The sequence below is a fragment of the Heloderma suspectum genome, chromosome 3, assembly GCF_057233095.1.
Source record: "Heloderma suspectum isolate Gila_16-S chromosome 3, 16-S_ref, whole genome shotgun sequence".
Classification (NCBI taxonomy): Eukaryota; Metazoa; Chordata; class Lepidosauria; order Squamata; family Helodermatidae; genus Heloderma; species Heloderma suspectum.
In genome coordinates this window covers 187,342,623-187,360,127 of record NC_139460.1, presented here as the reverse complement: position 1 = coordinate 187,360,127, position 17,505 = coordinate 187,342,623, and the positions used below count along the sequence as shown (strand labels likewise).

The 17,505-nt window shown below is 43.5% G+C and overlaps 1 protein-coding gene across 11 annotated transcripts in view; it reads left to right on the top strand.

Annotated features, from left to right (window-relative positions):
• Window positions 1-17,505, top strand: part of NDST2 (N-deacetylase and N-sulfotransferase 2) — a 178,273-nt gene that overhangs the window by 34,924 nt on the left and 125,844 nt on the right. The gene's annotated exons all lie outside the window — the stretch shown is intronic.

The following is a 17,505-nucleotide window of genomic DNA, read 5'->3' as shown; positions in this document are numbered from 1 at the left end:
TGATCTGAAGCTTTTTGAAATCCCCTTAAGGGCGCACACACAGGACTGTTACAATTTTGACAGTCTTTTCACCATTGATGCTAGAGGATACTAAGGACTAGAAGCTTTCAGTGTATTACAGAAAGTAACTGTGTTGGCAATGTTGCTTTGCGAGTTATCACTTTAGTTATTTTATATACATTTCAGTTTTAACATAATTGTCACAATCTGTACTTTTGGCATTTCATTTTCCTCTGACCTCATTGCATTACAATTATGCGTGCATATTCTGTCCAACTTGGGATAAGACTTCATGCATCTGATGAAAGTTGTGGATTCTGTACTCCATGTCTCTAGTTCCATGAAAACGTATACTATGGTAAATATGTAAGTTGTTCAGGTGCTACAAGACTCTTTGTTTTTGCTGCAGTAGACTAACATAGCTACCCATCTAGAAATTATTCCTCATCAGCGGTTGCTAGTCAGGTGTGGCTATATCCATGCTGATTGGATTTTTGTATTCATCTATGTGCTGTACAAGTGTCTCTTATATTTAATCTTTTTGCCATTTTTGGAAAAATATTATTCATCCTTTTGAACTCAGAGTATATATACCTACTTACGTAATCACTTAACATATCTAACAAAAAGGGTTATTGGCCTAAAAAATGAATCAGGGTGCATGTATCATTTCATGGCAGAATTAATGTTAAGTATATACATATGGCTCCATTCGATATAGTTTTATAATATCCATCATGCTGCTCTCTCGTGTTGCTCATACCTGTGATGATGTAATCGGGATGGTCACAGAAATAAAAAAAAAGGTTAATGGGAAAATATATATGTCCAAAAATATAACAAATTTTTAATATACATAAGAATATCTCATTCAAAATTATAATTAGTCACAAGTGTCCATCAATTCATCACATACATAGGCTGTTCATATTCACAATACTAATTTCCCAAATACATAGGCTGTACATATACACAATGCCAATATCCTAAATTTGTTTCAGCCAATCTGGTTCTCTTTATTGGGCAAAAATATAAAGAGCAATCCTTATCAGCCCTTACTAAAACAAAATTGGCATCATACTTCAGTTCCTTCATGAAAGCTGAAAAGCAAAACACATAAGATAATATGCCATACCTAAATAGTCAAATAAGTACATACTAATAAAGGAATCCATTTACCAGTAGTTGTTATATATACAGAGACTGAGATCCATAGCATTCAACTGGTAACTGCATAAAAGAAAAGGGGAAAAACATTCCCTCCTAAGTTCTGAAACATAAAAAACAACCCTGGGTTAATTTTTATGGTGATCTCCCAGGCATATCTACCATATGATTAAACCATGATATAAAAATTAGTACAAAGAACCCAGAGATTACCCCACAATAAAAAACCCTAGAGATTCTTACCAAAATGACTGATCCCTGCCATCTGTAGCACCCATTTATCATAACCAAAATTAACAAAGCTGTTGTTCAAAACAATTTTTTTGAATACTAACATGCCAACTATTTCCCAAAGAGGGCTTGGACACTATGCAGGACCAGTAGATGTTGTGAACAGGACAGCTATATACAGGTCCTAATCAGAACTCAATGCAGGCGTGTTAATCAACTCTATTTGGAAGGAATGCCCATAATTATCTATGGGTAAATTGTTCTTGAGGCTCTAAAAACAAAGCCTGTGCTTTAAAGAAACATCCATCCTACTGTGAGGCATAAGGTAATTCATAATTAGTACAACAGTTTTTCTGTTCTTAAATATATATAAAATATTAAAACAACATAAATGAATTTTTTTAAAAAAAATCAAATATCAAAAAGTATATTGGATGAGAGATTGATAGAAGGTCAGATACCAAGATCCACTTGCTAACTTTTGTTAGAAACAGAGGAGAGTATTCAGGAATTGTATCTCTTGTCCAAGATCTACAAAAATATGTTCCTTGTACCAAGCTGCCCTATCATTTCATGGTGAGATTCTATATTGGAATCTCTTTACACATTTGTGAACCACTTCTTGAAGCCATTTGTTCCATTAACAACTTCCTATTTGATTGATACAATTCATTTTTTGCCGTTTTATCAATGATGGTGATTTAGAGGGGGAATCAGTGTGGCTGGTCACCATGGATGTATTTTCTTTGTATAGTAACATCCCTCAAACACAAGCGATGGAAGTTATTGAATGTATATTGCATAAGAGAACAGTTGATATTCCCCTTCCATGAGTTTCATTTATTCTCTAACTGAACTGTCTTGGAAAAATTTCTTTCCATTTGCAGGCAAATTCTATTGGCAAATATCGGGTACATCTGTAAGGTGTAAAATTATGCATGGGGTGGAGAAAATGGATAGGAAGACATTTTTCTCTCTCATAATACTAGAACCTGAGGTCATCCCATGAAGTTGATTGGCGGGAGATTCAGGACAGATAAAAGGAAGTACTTCTTCATACAGAGCATAGTTAAACTATGGAATTCACTTCCACAAGAAGTAGTGATAGCCACAAATTTGGATGCCGTTAAAAGAGAATTGGACAAATTCATGGAGGATAAGGTTATCGATGGCTACTAGTTCTGGTGGCTATAAGTTACCTCCAGTATCAGAGGCAGTATGCCTATGTACACCAGTTGCTGTGGAACTGTAAGGATTGGGCCCAACATTTCGGCAAAAGCACTCCAAGAAGGCGTAGGAACAGATTCAGAGTCAGATGAGGAAGAGGGGGAAGGGGAGATAGAGCTAACAAGGTTGCAGGAGATAGGGCAGAGTAACGGCAGCAGAGAGGAGTCTTTCCAGATCCTGGCGAATCAAAGCTATCCATGCGGATGCAAGATCTTAAGTTGTGGGAGGAGTTGGGAGTGATGGACCCAAGAATCAGACACTGAGTGAGGAGGGAGGAGCAACTTCAAGAAGTGAGGCATTTTAAAAGGTTGGCTGCTCAAAATAGGTCCCTAGGGGAAGACCCTCCGTGAGGCACAGGACTGGAAAAGCTACTCGGGTTTCATAGTGTCAGCTAGCACCAGTTTTGTTGCAACTTCCTATCATAGTGTATTCATCAAAGGTAGCTTCTTGTAGTCTAATTAGTATTGTGCAAAGCTGACTCAAGAATTTAGCTCTGTGTTGCTGTATGCTGATTAAGTCTGTAACCTGAAGCACTGTTGATCTGGCTGTGGCTTGCATAATAAAAGCTATTTACTAAGAGATCCTCTTCATTGTGAGACTACAAAGATGACCAGAGGCTTGGCACTTGAGCATAACATGGGAGGGAGGGTGCTGTTGCACTCATGTCGTGCTTGTGAGTTTCCCATGGGCAGCTGGTTGGCCACTGCATAAACAGAATGCTAGACTAGATGGACCCTTAGTCTGATCCAGCATGGCTCTTCTTATGTTCTTATGATACCTGAATTGGGAAACTATATTAGGTAGTTGCTCTACCTCTGGAAACCCTTGCACCGCAGAAACAGACGTGCTGATCAGATGGAGAACAAAACCAGACAAGCTACTCTAAACATTGGTTTTTCCAATTTTCTTTGGAAGCTCAAACCATGTTATAAACATTAGTCTGCAAACGTCTGAACTGAGTCTTAAGTTTGGTGAAAAGTCTGAACTGGGTCTCAAGATTTCCGGGGTCATAGTAACAATTGATTATCCTTTTAGGAGGCAGGAATTCTATTTCTGTCTACACAGTTGTGCCACATCATAGCCTTGGAATGTCACAGGATACAAGAATTCAAGTACTCGCTCAGAACATAGTTTATAAAAGCAAAGTATGGGTGGCAGTTGGAATGGAAAAAGTCTGATGTAACGGTTGGCTGCAGGTTTGAAAGTTTAGGATTAATATCTTGTAGAGATGGATAGGCTGATTAAGCATAGTTCACCAAGCGTTCTTCTATAGGATGGTTTTGTAGATTAAATGATTAGCGTGCCTGTATTAGCACTGCTTAGAAGCTGTGTGTTCTGTGAAATGTGCAATCATTTTTTAAACCGCACACGAACAAGTTATTTATTGCTCATTGAGAGCTACTAAATTTTATTTAAATTGTAATAAATGGCATGATTGCTGCATGTAAAAAACTATTTAAGCATATAGCTTTAGTGATTAGATTCCCTATATTTTGCACTCCTATGGATGGATTACTTTTCTATACCCCTATAGCCGAAGCTCTCTTCTTATACCACTTGCATGGATTTGTAAATATCAAAGTATTCAATAACATATTAGCTGTTTTAGAGTTTGTATAAAGCCACAATTATAACTATAATTTATAAAAAGACAGTATTACCTTACAACAATTTCAATTTCAGATTGGGTGGCATATAGATACCACCTTCAAATGGATATCTGGTTTGCTTTTTGTTGAAGCTTATGTATAATTTGTCAGGATTGATTCTGAGCGCAGGGAGATAGTTAGCAGCTCAGATTCAGAAGAGGAGCGGCCAGAACTGGGGGAGGTTTTTTCACAGGCCAGTTCAGATATAGATAGGCATGCCTCTCTGGTTACCAGCTCCCAGATGGCTGGGCATGAAACCTCATCCTCACCCCCTGCCCCCTGTGAGAAACAGGGAGGAGGAGGAGCTTGAGGTCTGTGACCGAAGCGACACCAGGCGGAGACACAGAGCGAAGAGGGAAATGTCAGGGGCGGAGCTTAGACGTTCAGACTGGTTAGCGATGTGTGAGAGGCTACACAGGGGAGCAGCAGACGGAACCTCCCTCTCTAAGTTAGCCTAGTGAGACAGCCGCCGTTTCAAACTGAGGGCAACTCTTGTTTATTCCCATTTGCATCCCCTGGAGGCATTCCTTTGTAGACAGAGAGTCTTCGAGTATTTGCATCTGTAATGAACCTGAGAATCATGAATTAAAGGTGTGAAACTGAAGCCTCTCTTTTTGTGTGTTGTGAGTGCTGGAGGAAAGTAGGGGCGTAGGGTAAGGGAACCCTGACATAATTGCTGGAATGTTGTATTTCCATATGTATGCATTTCATATGTATTCATTGCTATGGATATATACAAATCCATGTGTGTATATTAAAAAAAATGGAAAAAAGAAAAAGAAAAAATTATTATTATCCAGTCATATTACAGTTGAATATGGACTTGAGCACACTGCAGGAGAGAGCAGAGGACAGGAAGGCCTGGCGTGCCATGGTCCATGGGGTCACGAAGAGTCGGACATGACTTAACAACTTAACGACTGAACAACAACAACATATTACAGTGCTATATGTCTGATGTTTCAGCTTTTTCCAAACTTGAGAGCAGAACTTCTGGAGCTCTGTAAGCTTTAATACTAGGTTTAAAAAGATTACCATCTCATTTGTAAGTTCCTTGTATAAGGAACTTGTGGAACTAAATGTGTTGTATTTTTGTTTGTTTTTTAATTACTTAAATTCATACCCTCCTTTCCATCTTCAGCATCCAGTATAACTTTTCTGTCCCATCTCAGATGCCTTCCCTGAATGACAAAATGTAGTTTTATTGTTATTTAGAAAGCAAAGTTTTATCAGCTAAAATTAGTTATTTCAGGGTAGCTTTTCACAACAGCATAAAATAATACCCATTGCAGTACATGAGGTTAATGTGAGTCAAAGCAATTGCTAGGGGACAGCCTTAGATGTGGAGTAATGCAGATTTTGGTACTTGTTCATGTCTGGGCATGTTTCCTGGTCAGAGAAGTTGAAGAAGGGAGGGGTTTGTCACTTCATGTTTTTTTAGCTATCATAGAAAAGATTGGTTATGGGAAATAGCAACTGAAGTTCAGTTATCTTGGAAGCTTTTTTATCACATTAGAGCAGAACCTATCTGTGAGGCACCCGTATAGGATGTGATGAGCAGAGATCTTCACTATTGGGCAGTATAGAAATGTAATAAATAAACTTATGAATATCTACTCCAAAAATTCATTTGCAGAAGTCCCCGGATACTTGTTTTATGTATGGTTCTGATCAGTTAGAGTCAATCCACGTAACTATGTCAACTTAAAATTTTTTTCAATGCACTTTCTTAACTGTTAAATATAGCCTAAAACCAAATATACATAAATGGGCACATGGCGAATTTAAATCTGTGCAGCTGACATGAAATGGAAGTAATTGAAATTTTCTGCTAACATCCCTGCCAGGAAACATGCCCAGACATGTATAGGTGCCAAAATCTGCATTACTCCACATCTGAGGAGAAATATATAGGGTTGGGTGGTTTTGGGGTGGTGGTGGCAAGTTGCTGTGAACTATAATGTGGTCCATACTAGCATGCATTCTAAGAGTGAAGGAAGTGTAAGTTGGGACAAAAGTCCTGAAGATAAAATTGTTGCAGTAAACTGCTGTCATAACTATCTGTGTTTGCTATTTAGCTCTATGCACAAGAAGCCTAATTCACAGCAACAAGAGTTATTCCAATGATTAAGCAATGATTAAGTGTTATTCTACTCAGGAATTTCTGGCACAGTGGGTTAAACCATAAACAACTTTTGATGGAAATCTTTCAGTGGTTATTTGTGTGTTCTTGCAAATTATTTTGCATCTTTGTGATTCTTGGGTGCTTCCATACTAGGCCCTTACTGTGGAATTGCCATACTTCATTCACTCACTTTCTATAGGGCATCCACTCAATGCCTTCATACAGTCATCGTCATCTTGCATTATCCTTTGTTTTTACCATCTTTTCTCAGACCACAGAAAGTCCAACTTTTTCAGAAGATTGAAAGAGTATGCAATTTCCATAGGTGTACATACCTAAAGGGCTATTCTTCTGTCGGTTTTAAAGGGTAAGGTTTTGATGTGGGCAGTTACGTATTAGGAAAATTAATCTTTCACAGCTAAGTATAGGTTGTGATGGGTGCCATTTTATGACCGGTTTATTTTTAATCAATTTTTTAAAATGAAGGACAGGTATAGTGCTATAACACCATACTGCTATACTGTTAATTTTATAAAACATTGTTTTAAAGAGCTCTTTCTGGTCACCACCTTCACAGGGGTCTCTAGCCTTTTTGGACCCGTGAACACATTTGGGAATTTGAGAAACTGCTGTGGGCTGTACCACAAAATGGCTACCATGGAGGGTTTGACTAGTTACATAATGGCTGCTGTGGGGACCTGGCTAGTTAAGAGTTGGAGGGGGTAGAGAAATAGCGAGGCTAAAGGCTGGGAGGTAGGAGGAAATGGAAAGAGTTGCTTCCTGGCCTGCCCAGTCTTCTTCGGTCCGCATAGACCTTTGTCCTTTGCTTTCTTTCTCTCTCTCTCTCTCTCTCTCTCTCTCTGCTGTTCCTCTCCCCCACCCCCTTTCCTTGCTATTTCTCTCCCTTCGTAGCTCCTGGCTTTCTTCTTTCTCTCCTAGCTTTTTTCCTTGTCTCTTAGCCTTCTTTCTCTCCTTTCCTAGCCCCTAGCCTTGCACTTTCTCTCCCAATCACTCCTTTATCTTGCTGTTTCTCTCTACTCCCAGCCTCTAACTTTGCTATTTCTCCCTCTGCTGTTTCCCTTACTGTTCCTCTCCCCTCCTAGGCTCTAGTCTCACTCTTTCTCTCCCCTCTTTGCCTTGCTTTTTCTTCATGCCAGCTGAACAGCTGATCAGTGAAGTGCCAGTGACTTTCCAGTGTCTGTCAGTGACTCAAAATAGCTGAGTTGCTGGTCTGGTTTAGACAGTGCTAAAATATAGATTAGTGTTAAGTTCATGAGCTTCCGACTTGTGCACTTCCCTCTCCTCCTCTGGCACAGTCATGAGGATGAGATTGGAAACTTTCATTTCTGTTTTTAATTTACTAGAGTTTTAGCATTGTGCCCAAATGTTAAACTGTGGTTAATGGTTTATTAAAACAGGACAACTTCATGGAGAAATGAAAAAGGGGTGGGGTGGGGATTTCAGGGCAATGAAGTCCATGGATGTGGCCATGCCCACGACTGTCTTCTGGCCCATTGAGGGCTTGGTGGGCAGTTCGGCCCCTCACCTCATTCTGGTTCTACATCCCTGCAGTAAAGCTAGGTACTTTGTCTAATACAGCTTTTCTTGAACTGTTTGACATAGGAAACGGGAAAAATGGCTGCTTTTTCCACCCTGGGCATCTTCCAGGCATCTTTAGTTCCACTTGTCTCATCTCATAGCTTCCTTTGTGAGATATTGTAGACTGATAAAATCATGGCTTAATCATTCTGCATCACTGTGGCCACAATCCTATCCACATTTACTTGGAAGTACGTCTTGCTGAAATATGTGGGCACTGTTTCCAAGTAAACATGGATAGGATTGAATTGTTAGGCTGCAGTTCAGAGTACAACTCATTGGACATGGTGGCACATATGGCTGAGTAAACATGCATAAGATTGCACTGATAGATTTTTTTATACAAAGCTGCATACATTCTTCTTCATGGTCTCTGTGCATCACACATATGGGCTCTGCGCCTGCGCAGAGCCTCAGCACGGGAACTTTTATAGCTGAGGAATTTTTGGCGGGAACCCTTCCCCCACAATTCCACTGCGCATATTCCAGTGGGTTCCCACTCAAACCCTCATTTCTTTGTCAACCGCCATTGTGGTAGTACTCAACTGAAAGGGCTTCTTGGTCTTCGGACTGTGCTGACAGATTTCTCAAGTTAATAATTTTTTCCCTACTTTCTCTTCTTCTCTTCCTCTCTCCCTAGTATTCTGCTTTACAGTTATTTGTTTGATTTATTTTATTTATCTGTGTTGGTTAGGCGATTGCTCGATCGTGCGTTGCCTCAGGGCGTATGGCCGTTAAGCCCCCTTTTCGGAAATGTGTTCATTGTGGAGGTAAACTCCCCCCCCCACACACACACACAGTCACTCGCTGTGCCTGCTTTGTCTCGATGAAGGGCATATTGTTGAGGCCTGTCACCACTGCATGTCCTTTAGCAAGCAAGCTAGAAAAAACCGTGCCGACAGGCTCAAGGCGATCCTTTGGGAGAAGGTGTTAAAAGCAGCAGATGCCCCCTAGGAAACCTGTGGCATCAGAAACAAGTGGCGCTAAGGACGCAGACAAGCCTGCTCGGGAGGAGATTGTTGAACAGTCGGCAGCTACGTCCTCTCATTCAGCTTTGGCTCTAGCCATAGGCCATTCTCATTCTCCTCTATGACTCTGACTTTGAGGAGACTAGGGACCATGTATAGGATTCAGGAAAAGGATGTGAGATTTTTATTTACTCATCCGTCACCTAACTCGGTCATTGTGGAATCTTCACAGGGGAAATCTAATCAAATCCATTCTTCTCCGGTAGACAAGGTGGGCAGGAGATTGGATTTAATGGGCAGGCATATATATTCTTCTGCCTCCCTTGGTTTAAAGGTTACAAACTACCAGAAGACCATGGTGTGGTACCAGCTCTTTTTGTGGGAGAAGATCGGTTCCTTGTGTGACTGTCTCCCAGATGATCAGCGAGAGTTGGTGCGTGTTTTCCAGTCAGAAGTGACTAAACTGGCGAGACAACAAATTAACATAGCCTGGCACCAAGCCGATTGCAATGCCAAAGCAATGGTGGGAGTGATAGCGCTCCAACGACACGCATTGTTGAGATCAGCAGGCCATACACAAGAGACACACTCCCAAATTGAGGACCTCCCATTCGATGGAGAGGGTTTATTTAACTCTAGGACCAATGAGGACATGGATACTATTCAGAAGGCAAAGACCACAGCGCAAAAAATGGGGCTGTCACAGGCACAGCCAGCTTTTTGACAACGCTGCTGGTATTGGCAATAATTTTTCAACCAACCTCCATCTCAGTTAGATTGGCAGACATGTCAGCAGCCACCCTTTCACCAGAAACATCAATTTGGTTCAACATCTCGTTTTCCATCATCTCGCAGGAGACCAGATTACATGAAGAAGCATCGTCTCTGACTGCCCAGTTCTGGCACTTCATCTCCCGGACCACTCTCCTCCCTATGGCTCCCGTCTCACAGCTGTTTTTCCAGCTTGGCAGCAGTTCAACATCCACCCACACTTTTCAGGCATTGCAATGACAACTCCATCTCCATTGCTCCTAGAGGAAATAGACAATCTTCTTTCAAAGGGCACGATCCAACAAGTTCTTCCGAGGGAGATGAATGAGGGGTTTTATTCCCGAAGAATACCCAAAGAAGATGGTGGTCTTCGGCCAATTCTGGATCTCACAGGGGTCAATGTGTTCATTCCACCCAAAAAGTTCAGAATGACTACATTGACTGCGATCCTACCCTTGCTCCAGAGAGGAGATTGGTTTGCAACCATCAATCTGAGGGATGCGTACTTTCACATTGCGATAAAAGAATTCAGCCAACATTTTCTTCACTGCACAGTTGACGGACCTTTTGGACTCACCATAGCTCCACGGGTCTTCACAAAATGCATGGCCGTGGTGTGTGCCCATCTCAGGCTCTGAGAAGTAGTACAAGTCTATCCTTACCTCGACAATTGGCTTCTAGTCACTCAATCAAAGATCCGTCTACAGAAGGCCATCCAGATAACATTGTATTTGTTGGAAAACCTCGGCTTGTGTGTGAATGTGAAGAAATCGGTTTTGGTGCCAGCTCACGTTATTCAATTCATCAGAGCCTCCATAGATTCCCTTGAAGGTCGGGTGCTTCTTCCTTGAGATCAAGCACAAGTATGACAGCAGTTCGCGTTGGACGACCTAGTCTACCATACCATGCAAGCTCACACGATACAGAAACTGCTTGGATTAATGGCAGCTACCACTGTGATGGTCCCGTATGCCTGCCTTCATATGAGGACGTTGCAGAATTGGTTCATCAGGGCATTCGATCTACGCCAAGACCCCCACAGAGTCAGGATACGGCCTCCTCCTCTGGTCTGGGCTTCCCTGCATAGGTGGACAGTGTCGTTGAACCCCTTACAGGGCCTGCCTTTCCAGCTTCCCACCCCAACATTGATGGTCATGACAGATGCCTCCATGTTGGGCTGTGGCTCCTCTCACTTAAAGTGCCATTTTTAGTAGCCATCACGTCGGCTCGATGGTCTGGAGAGTTATGTGCCCTTTGGGTGGACGATCCGTACTTACGATATCATAGGGACAAAGTTGCACTTCGTCCTGACATTGCTTTTCTGCCTAAGGTTATTTCGAGTTTTCATTTGGGTCAGGATATTCTTCTTCCTGCCTTTTTCGCTTCACCCTCGACAGTCCTTGAGAAGACACTGCATACCTTAGATGTCCTCAGTGCTCTGGCATTCTACAAACCTAGGACAGAGGCGTTCCATCAATCCAAGCATTTGTTTGTTATGAGGGATCGAAGAAGGGGCTTCTCATCTCCTCCCAGCGCATAGAGGCTTGGGTAGTACAAGCTATTAAACTGTCTTACGAACTACAGGGCTTGGAGTTGTCTGGTTCGATGAAGGCACACTCAACCAGAGCGATAGTGACATTGGTGGCATTTGAAAGAGGAGTTTCGATACCAGATGTCTGTCGGGCTGCAACTTGGTCCACCCCTTCTACCTTCGTTTAACACTACCATCTCAACGTTCAAGCCAGAAGAGACTGCTCATTTGGCCGGATGGTGTTTGTTTGTTTGTTTATTCATTTCATTTCTATACCGCCCAATAGCTGAAGCCTTCTGGGTGGTTCACAAAAATTAAAACCAAACAGCACACAATAAAACAATATAAAACATACAGAACATTAAAACCACAGTATAACAATGCAACCAGAATAAAACCTAGCACCAATGCAGGGATTTAAAATACAGATTTAAAACAGCAACGCTAAAAGTCTAGAAAGCTAAAATGCTAAAATGCTTGGGAAAATAAAAAGGCCTTCACCTGGCGCTGGAAAGAATACAGTGTAGGTGCCAGGCGAACCTCACTAGGGAGCTCATTCCACAGCCAGGGTGCCACAGCAGAAAAGGCCCTCCTCCTAGTAGCCACCCACCTCACTTCCTTTGGCAGGGGCTCATGGAGAAGGGCCACTGAGGATGATCTTAAGGTCCGGGCAGGCACATATGGGAGGAGACGATCCTTCAGATAACCTGGCCCCAAGCCGTTAAGGGCTTTGAATATTAATACCAGCACTTTGAATCAGGCCCGGAAATGGACTGGCAGCCAGCGCAGCTTTAAAAGTACTGGCGTAATACGAGCTCATTGGCCAGTCCCTGTTAACAATCTTGCTGCCCTATTTTGGACCAGCTGAAGTTTCCGGACCATTTTCAAAGGCTGCCCCACATATAACGCATTGCAGTAATCCAGACGAGAAGTTATCAGAGCATGGATAACTGTAGCTAGGCTCTCTCTGCCCAGATAAGGTCGTAGTTGGTATACCAGCCTAAGCTGATAAAAAGTGCTCCATGCCACTGAGTTCACCTGCCTCAAGCGACAGTTCTAGGTCCAAGACCACCCCCAAACTACAAACCTGATCCTTTAGGGGGAGTGCAGCCCCATCCAGAACAGGTTGAATACCACCTAGCCAGGCAGATGAACCACCTACTAACAGTACCTCCGTCTTGTCTGGCAACCACCCTCCCAAGCACCTTGCCCAGGAAGGGGATGTTGGCCACTGGCCTATAATTGTTAACGTCCCCTGGGTCCAGGTTAGGCTTTTTCAGGAGTGGTCTGATTACCGCCTCTTTTAAAGCGGCCAGCACCACTCCCTCTCTCAAGGAGGAATTTACAACCTCCTGGACCCAGCTGGACATCCCCTCCTTGTTTGATATAATAAGCCATGAAGGGCAAGGGTCAGGCACACAAGTGGTCAATCAGACTTGGCCAAGCATCTTGTTTGCATCCTCAGGCCTCAATAACTGAAAGTCATCCAATAAGACTGGACCAGACAGTGCTCTGAACGCCTCTACCAATGGAACTGCATTAATCGTGGTGTCCAATTCATGACGAATCTGAGCGACTTTATCTTCAGAGTGCCATGCAAACTCGTCACAGCATGCAACCGAGGGTTCCACAGTCTCTCTCCCTGGTCCAGAACGTAACAGGCTGCGAACCACTCGGAAAATCTCTGCTGAATGACACTGAGAAGATGCAATGCTGATGGAAAAGAACTGTCTCTTTGTCACCCTCACCGCCAGTAGGCTCGATAATGAGCTCTAACCTGTGTTCGGTCAGACTCAGCACGAGTTTTCCTCCACCTGCATTCCAGCCGTCTCCCCTCTTGCTTCATTGCCCTCAGCTCGGGTGTATACCAAGGAGCTAGCTGGGCTCTGCTCAGAGGGAGAGGGCGCTTGGTTGCAATTGTGTCAATGGCCTGAGTCATCTTGGCATTCCACAGAGCAACCTGGGCACCTCAGGAAAATCCCCCAGAGCCCTCTGGAATCCGCCAGAATCCATTAGCCTCCGGGGGTGGACCATTTCAATAGTTCCCCTCCCTTGAAGAGGGGAAAGGCTGCCAGGAGTCTAAACCTCAGCAGGAAGTGATCTGACCATGACAAGGGGACAGACATTAATTTCCCCACTTTCAGATCACCATCCTCCTACCCAGTCAAGAAAACCAGATCAAATGTGTGTCCTTTTACATGTTTTGGGCCGATGACATGTTGGGACAGCCCCATGGTTGTCATGGTGGCCGTGAAGTCCTGAGCCACCCCGGATACAGTGGCCTCGGCATGGAAGTTGAGATCCCCCAGGACCATCATCCTAGGGGTCCTCAACACTAAGTCCGTGACCACTGCTCCACTGCTCAGGCAGGGAGTCTGATGGGCAGCAGGGTGGGAAGTAGACCAACAGAATCCCTAATCTGTCCCAGGTATCCAATGCAAGGTACAAACGCTCAAGATCCACACTAGAATGAGTAGGAAGCCTAGAGAGAGGGATTGAATTCCTATAGACCATGGCAACCCCCCCCCCCGACCCTTGAGTCGGTGTTGGTGCTGCACCAAGAAGCCAGTCGGGCACAGCTGGGAGAGGGTAACCCCTCCCATTTCCCCCACCCAGGTCTCAGTAATACATACCAGGTCAGCCCCCTCATCCACAGTCAAATCATGGAAGAGGGAGAATTTATTTTGGACCGACCTAGTATTCAGCAGCAGCAGCAGACCCGAGGGCAAGCTGCTAAGGTTGCCAAGAACCATCAGGTTGGGGGAAGAACCAGAAGAGGGGATAGCCATAAGGTGTCTAGGCCCTCTTCTCCTCAGCTCACCTGTTAATCTCTCAACACCATACCTCCCCCTACCCTTGACCACAGTTATGGTGGCACCTCCCCAACCCCCTGAGTTACTCAATGGACTTCCCAGGCACGTATTAAAAATGTTAAAATACAGTCAGGACCAGAAATATTGGAACAAGGATAACTTTTTTGGCAGTTGGCCTCTGTACACCACCACATCGAAGTTGAAAGGAAACACACCCATATGGGAGCAAAGTCAGGACTTTCAGCTGTAATTCAAGGGGTTTGACAAAAGTGGGGCACTAACCATTCAGGAAATACAGCCTGTGGCATACACACAAACCCATCGTTGGTGGCTCATAAGTAATGGAACAAACCAACATCATTTCAAACTTAAGGATTGCCTTTAATACTGGGATGAAAATTCTTTGCAGTCAATGACTGCCTGAAGTCTGGAACCCATGGACATGACCAAATGCTGAGTTTCCTCCCTCGAGATGCTTTGCCAGGCCTTTACTGCAGCTGCCTTTGTGGGTCTTTCTGCCTTCAGTCTTGTCTTCAGTAAGTGAAAAGCATGCTCTATTGGGTTGAGATCAGGTGACTGACTTGGCCATTGAAGAACATCCCACTTCTTTGCCTTGAGAACCTCTTGGGTAGCTTTTGCTGTATGTTTTGGGTCATTATCCATCTGCAATATGAAGCGGCGTCCTATCAGTTTGGCAGCATTCGGCTGAATCTGAGCAGAAAGTATAGCCCTATACACTTCAGAATTCATCCTGCTGCTTTTATCAGCAGTCAGGTCATCAAGAAACACCAGTGACCCAGTTTCATAACACTGCCTCCACCATGTTTGACAGATGAGGTGGTATGCTTTGGATCATGAGCTCTTCCTTTCCTTCTCCATACTTTTCTCTTCCCATCATTCCGGTACAAGTTAATCTTGGTCTCATCAGTCCAAAGAATCTTATTCCAGAACTGGGCAGGCTTTTTTAGGTGTTTGCTGGCAAGGGCTAATCTGGCCTTTAAGTTCTTGAACCAGTATTTTGCACCTTGTTGTGAAGCCTCTGTATTTATATTCATAAAGCCATCTCTTGACTGTAGATGTTGCCAATGACATGCCTACCTCCGCAAGAGCGTTCTTGACCTGGCTAGACGTTGTGAATGGGTTCCTCTTCACCATGAGCAGAATTCTGCAGTCATCCACTTTAGTTGTCTTCCGTGGTCTTCCAGGCCTTTTGCTGTTGCTGAGCTTGCCAGTTAATTCCTTCTTTTTCAGGATGTTCCAAAGAGTTGTGTTGGCCACTCCCACTTTTGCTATCTCTCTGATGGGTTTATTTTGTTTCCTCAGCCTAATGATGGCCTCCTTCACTTGCATGGACACCTCTTTGGACCTCATGTTGGGAGTTCCAGTGAACAGCTACCAAATGCAAATGTAACACTCAGAACCACCTCCAGGCCTTTTATCTGCTTGGTTGGTCATGGGGTACGCAGGAAACAGGCCACACCTGGCCATGCGGCTGCTTGTCAACCATTCGTTCCATTACTTATGAGCCACCAACGATGGGTGTGTTTGTATGCCACTGGGTGTACTTCCTGAATGGTTGGTGCCCCACTTTTGTCCAACCCCTTGAATTACAGCTGAAAGTCCTGACTTCGCTCCCATCTGGGTGTGTTTCCTTTCAACTTCAACGTGGTGGTGTACAGAGGCCAACTGCCAAAACAGTTATTCTTGTTCCAGTATTTCTGGCCCTGACTGTATAAAATATAAAACAACATAAAAGAGAGAGCAACAGCTAAGAAGGGGCAGATAAGATCTGCATTTTCCCCTTTGTTCCTGGTCTGTAAAGCTTCTGCCCTCTGCTGCTGCTATGTGCTGCTAGTAACTGGTTGCTGGTATCAGTCACATTTCCCTTGGCTCTTTCCTTATGCACTCACACACACAAATAGAGAGGCTTCAGTCTCACGCCTTTAATTCATTATCAGCAGGTTCATTACAGATGCAAATCCTCGAAGACTCTCAGGCTAGAAAGGAATGCTTCCAGGGGATTCAAATGGGAACACCGAAGTTGCCTGCAGTTTGGAGTGAGGCTTGCTGGCTAGACTAACTTAGGGAGTGATGTCCCGCCCTTCTAGTGATGCTTCCCTACGTCGCCTCTCATGCATCGCTAACTGGGTTGGCCATCTGAGCTCCGCCCCTGACGTTTCCCTCTTCACTCTGCGCCGCAGTCTAGCATCTCTTAGGTCACAGCCCCCACTCTCCTCCTCCTCCTCCTCCTCTCCCTCCTCCCAGCTTCTCACAGAGGGGGGCAAGGGGGGGGGAGCTTCAGGCCTGGCCATCTGTGAGTTAGTAACCTGAGAAGCATGCCTACCCATATCTGAACTAGCTTGGGAAAATGCATCCCCCAGTTCTGGCTGTTCCTCTTCAAAATCTGAACTTCTAACTATCTCTCTGCACTCAGAATCAATCCTGACAGTATCTCTAGAGAGGCGGCCGGCGGGTCTTCATGTGCACCTCAGTGTGTCTCCAAGTGCGATGCTAAGTGCACACTTAGCGTCGCATTTTGTGCGATGTCAAGGCACGCGCAGATGTTAAAAGAAGCATTAGCTGTATTACACCTCCAGCAATTAGCCAACTTAGACAAACACTTATTATAGAGATGTTGTGGTGTCCAGTAGACACAGAACATAAGTCCTGAATGGCAATACTTGCAATTGCAACATTTGTAGGAATCTAGATTTGACCCTTCCACTTTTACAGCATCAGAGTCTCCTATTGGAAGCACTTACTGAGGCTAATCAGTTATATCAATTCACAATGTTCACATGTTTATAAATACTTACTGTTAGTGAATAAATATGATATACAAGGTCTTAAGCAGGAATGGAATAGGGAACTGGATTGTCTCATTTTGCCTAATCAATGGATCAACGCTTTAGTATCTGGATCTGAAGTGTCTGGATCTGACCTTATGCCTTATTCAGCAAAAACTCTTGTTCCATGTCTGTTGTGCGCCACAACGTCTCTTTGATTAAGGTTTGTCTAAGTCGGCTAATTGTTAGAGGTCTAACACAGGAAAGGGTCTTTCAAGTGGTGGCACCCCAGTTGTGGAATGCCCTCCCCAGAGATGCTTGCCTGGTACCTACATTGTGGACTTTCCAGCATGTTTTTATTTTCCCAGGCTTTTTAGTTCTTCAGCTTTGTTTTTAAATGTGTTGTTGTGTTTTTAGATTTTTACACTGGTCTGGCTTTTACTCTGTTTTTTACTTTTGTTTTCTATTTATAACTAAATATAAATAAATAAATTTATATTTTATCATGTTGGAGTTTTGCATTTTAACTTTTATGAACTACCCAGAAAGCTTTGGCCACTGGGCAATACAGAAATGTAGTAAATAAATAAAAAAACAAATAAACAACTCTAGGGTGAGCAAAACCCAAACTGAGTCCC